General features: G+C 34.7%; 1 pseudogene; it reads left to right on the top strand.

Annotated features, from left to right (window-relative positions):
• Window positions 1–2,175: 2,175 nt before the first annotated feature.
• Window positions 2,176–2,845, top strand: LOC116621904 (annotated as a pseudogene).
• Window positions 2,846–5,237: the final 2,392 nt, after the last annotated feature.

The raw sequence follows: 5,237 nt of genomic DNA, 5'->3' as shown, positions 1-5,237 counted from the left end.
ACATTCTCACCAACACTTTTTATTTCTTGTCTTTTTTATTCTAGCCATTCTGACAAGTATAAAGTGATATCTCATTGTGGTTTTGATTTGCATTTCCCTGATGATCAGTGATGTTGAAACAAAATTAAAAATAAGCTATTCAACTACAACACAATGGAAAGCTTTTCCACAACAGAGGAAGCCATCAACAAAATGACAAGGCAAACTACTGAGTGAGAGAAGATATTTGCAAATGATATATTTGATAAAGGGTTAATATCAGAAATATATAAAGAACATATACAACTCAACAATAACAAAAAGAAATAATCCAATTAAGGATGGGCAGGAAACCTGAATAGACGTTTTTCCAAAGACATGTGAATGGCCAACAGACATGAAAAGTTTGTTATGGTACAGACCTATCTGTGAGAACAGCAAAAAGAGGCTTATGATGGAATAGTGGTCTTGCTTTACAAGTTTTCCTAGTGTGGATCCTGGGTCCATATGTCTTCATGCTTTTTTAAAAATATATATTATTAGTGCTTTAGCAGGAAAGATGGGTTTGAGTTAGACAAGCCTTCTTAGATATGACAACAAAAACACAAACTACAGAAGAAAAAAGTAAATTGGACATCATCAGAACAGAAACTGTGCTTCTAAAAGCACCCATCATGATAGTGAAAAGACAACCCATGGAATAGGAAAAAAAAAAAAAAATTTGCAAATCATATATCTGATAAGAAAATTATATCTATAATATTTAAAAAACTTACAACTCAAGAATAGGAAGATATTAACCCATTTTAAAAATGGGCACAAGATTTAAGTAGACATTTTCTGGAAAATATACAAGTGGCCAACAGGTGCTTGAAAACATGTTCAACATCATTAGTCATTAGGGAAATGCAAATCAAAACCAAATGAGATGCCACTGCACACCCACTAGCATAACTACAATAATTAAAACAAAAACATCACAGATACATTAAAATTATTACTTACCATAATCAAGTGGGATTTATTCCAGGGATACAAGGATGGTTCAATATCTTCTAATCAATGATATACATGATGTCTACAAAATGAAGGATAAAAATCATATGATCATTTTAACAGATACAGAAAAAGCATTTGACAAAATTCAACATCCATTAATGATAAAACCTCTCAATAAAGTGGGTTTAGAGGGAACATATCTCAACATAATAAAGGCCGTATCTGACAAACCCACAGCTAACCTCATACTCAATAGTGAAAAGCTGAAAGCTTTTAGTCTTAGATCAGGAGCAACACAAAAATATCAATTTTCACCACTTTTATCCAACACAGTAATGAAAGCCCTAGCCACAGCAATCAGACAACAAAAACAAATATATATTTTAAAGATTTTATTTATTTATTTGACAGAGAAACAGCGAGAGAGGGAACACAAGCAGGGAGAGTGGGAGAGGGAGAAGCAGGCTTCCCGTTGAGCAGGGAGCCCAATGTGGGGCTTGATCCTAGGACTCTGGGATCACGCTTGAGCCAAAGGCAGATGCTTAATGACTGAGCCACCCACGTGCCCCTAAAAACAAATATATTAACTAAACAAACAAACAAAAAACAAATAAGATGCAACCAGATTGGTAAGGAAGAAGTAAAACTCACTATTTCCAGATGATATAGCAATATGTATAGAAAACCCTAAAGAATTCACATAAAAATTATTACAATAGGGGCGCCTGGGTGGCTCAGTCGGTTAAGCGTCTGCCTTCGGCTCAGGTCATGATCCCAGGGTCCTGGGATCGAGCCCCACATCGGGCTCCCTGCTCCGCGGGAAGCCTGCTTCTCCCTCTCCCACTCCCCCTGCTTGTGTTCCCTCTCTCACTGTCTCTCTCTGTCAAATAAATAAATAAAATCTTTAAAAAAAAAAAATTATTACAATAAATAAATTCAGTAAAGTTTCAGGATACAAAATTAATATACAGAAATCTGTTACATTTCTATACGCTAACAATGAACCATCAGAAAGAGAAATTAAGAAAACAATTCCATTTACAATTGCATCAAAAATAATAAAATACCTGGAAATAAATTTAACCAAGAATGTAAAAGACCTGTACTCTGAAAACTGTGACACTGATGAAAAATTAAAGATGACACAAATAGCCGCCTCATCACGCCGCCGCTCGCCAATACCAGCACCGCCTCTAGCTGGCCGAGCTCCAGCAAAAGAGAAGGGGGGTAAGTAAGGAGGTTTCTGTACCATGGCTCGTACAAAGCGGACTTCCCGCAAATCAACTGGTAGTAAAGCACCGAGGAAGAAACTGGCTACAAAAGTCGCTCGCAAGAGTGCACCCCTTACTGGAGGGGTGAAGAAACCTCATCGTTACAGGCCTGGTACTGTGGCACTCCGTAAAATTAGATGTTATCAGAAGTCCACTGAACTTTTTGATCCTCAAACTTCCTTTCCAGCGTCTGGTGCGAGAAATTGCTAAGGACTTCAAAACAGATCTGTGCTTCCAGAGTGCAGCTATTGGTTCTTTGCAGGAGGCAAGCGAGGCCTATCTGGTGGGCCTCTTTGAATACACCAACCTGTGTGCTAGCCATGCCAAACGTGTCACAATTATGCCAAAAGACATCCAGCTAGTGCACCGCATACGTGGAGAACGTGCTTAAGAATCAACTATGATGGAAAACATTTCATTCTTAAAAAAACAAAAAAATTTCTTCTTCCTGTTATTGGTAGTTCTGAACTTTCGATATTTTTTTTCCCATGGGGTCAAAAGGTACCTAAGTATATGATTGCAAGTGGAAAAATAGGGGGCAGAAATCAGGTATTGGCAGTTTTTCCATTTTCATTTGTGTATGAATTTTTAATATAAATGTGGGGACATAAAGCATTAATGCAAGTCAAAATGTTCAAGTGAACACGTTTCAGTAGTTCAGCTTTATAACAATTATAAATAAACCTGTTAAATTTTTCTGGACAATGCCAGCATTTGGATTTTTTAAAAACAAATAAATTTCTTATTGACGGCAACTAAACAGTGTTTGTAGCATTTTTATCATACAGTAGATCCATCCATTCGTTATACTTTTCTGAGTTGTCCTACATGCAAGTACATGTTTTTAATGTTGTTTGTCTTCTGTGCTGTTCCTGTAAGTGTGTTATTAAAATACATTAAACTATAAAAAATAAAAAAATAAAGATGACACAAATAAATGCAAAGATAGTCCATGATCATGGATTGAAAGAATTAATATTGCTAAAATATCCATACTACCCAAAGCAATCTACAGATTCAGTTCAATCTTGATCAACATACCAATAGCATTTTCCACAAAAATAGAACAAATAATCCTAAAATTTGTATGGAAGCACAAGAGACCCCAAATAACCAAATGAATCTTGGGGAAAAAAAGAACAAAGATAGAGGTACCACAATCCCAGATTTCAAAGTATATTACAAAGCTGTAGTAATGAAAACAGTGTGGTACTGGCACAAAAACAGACAGATAAATCAATGAAACAGAATAGAGGCCAGAAATAAACCCATCCTTATATGTTCAATTAGTCTATGACAAATGAAGCAAGGATATATAATGGGGAACAGACCATCTCTTCAATAAATGGTGTTGGGAAAACTTGAGAGCTACATGCAAAACAATAAAACTGGACCACTTTCTTACAGTATACATAAAAGAAAACCCCAAATGGGTTGAAGACCTAAATGTGAGACCTGAAACCATAAAACTCCTAAAGAAAATATAGGTAGTAATCTCTTGGGCATTGGCCTTAACAATATAATTCTGGATCTGTCTCCTTAGAAAAGGGAAACAAAAGCAAAAATAAACTATTGGGGCTACATCAAATTAAAAAGGTTTTGCACAGTGAAGGAAACCATTAACAAAATGAAAGGACAACCTACTGAATAGGAAAAGATATTTGCAAACAATATATCCAATACAGCGTTAATATCCAAAGTGATAAAAAAATGATATAACACAACACCCCACAAATAATCTGTTTAAAATGGGCAGAGGACCTAAAGAGACATTTTTCAAAGAAGACATACAAATGGCCAACAGACACATGAGAAGATGCTCAACATCTCCTGTGAGAAATGCATCTTAATATACATCTATATGTATATGCATCTCTATCTACACCGATGTCTCTATATATACATTTATAATCATGTAATATATATTTACATTCATATAATCTATCTCTCCATTATTCTACATTTATTATCTCTATATATACACACTTATAGTCATGTAATTTATTTCTCCTTTCTCTACACTGATCTCTATATACACACATTTATATTCATGTAATCTATCTTTTCATATAATTGGAAAAGAAATTTTAGAAAACAGCATTTTTTTCCTTTCCCCACTTTCTCTATTGTAGTTAGAAGAGCCTGCCATCTCATTATATTCATGAGTTTGACAAGAATGGTTTATGGCACAAAATACATGGTCGCCCAGAACCATGTTTTTTATAAGTATTTGATTAGGAATATCCAATGGTGATATTTTGAATTTTTTTCTATTGACACATTGTCTTGGACTATCAATGCCCTCTTTACCATTAAAGTCAGTAATGCCTTCAAATCTAATCAGATTAAAGAAACAATACTAGAAATCCCAGAGCCAAATCATAAAACTACTCATCCTTCAGATTCTGCTCCTATAGAACCACCCTTGGTATCAAAATCTCTGTCAGGATTCTTTAGAGGAATAGAACAGAACAAATGTGATATATATGTGTGTGGAATATACATATACATCCTATATATGCTTGTGTATATGCAAATATATGAATAAATTTAAGGAATTGGCTCACACAACTATGGGAACTAGAAAGTCTAGAATTTGTAGAGCAGATTAGCAGGCTAGAAACTCAGACAGGAGTTGATGTTGCAGTTTATTGTTTGTTAATTTTTGTTATTTTTTACCAACATAAAACTCCTTATCCACTAAACAATTTCTCCCTATTCCCACCCTCCCAAGCACTAGGCAACCAACAATCTGCATTTTGTCTCTATGGATTTATCTATTATTGATATTTCATAGAAATGGAATCATAAAATACATTGACCTTTTGTGTCTGGCTTTTCTTACTTAGCATAGTGTTTTAGAGGTTCATCCATGATGTAGGTATCAGTACTGCAATGATTTATAGCTGAATGATATTACATTGTTTGTTTATACTACAATTTATCTATTCATTTGGTAATGGACATTTAGACTATGTCCAACTTTTG

Source organism: Phoca vitulina, unplaced genomic scaffold (genome assembly GCF_004348235.1).
Source record: "Phoca vitulina isolate PV1807 unplaced genomic scaffold, GSC_HSeal_1.0 scaffold51, whole genome shotgun sequence".
NCBI lineage: Eukaryota > Metazoa > Chordata > Mammalia > Carnivora > Phocidae > Phoca > Phoca vitulina.
The sequence above is the reverse complement of the archived record's forward strand: the minus strand, read 5'-3'. Positions and strand labels throughout refer to the sequence as shown.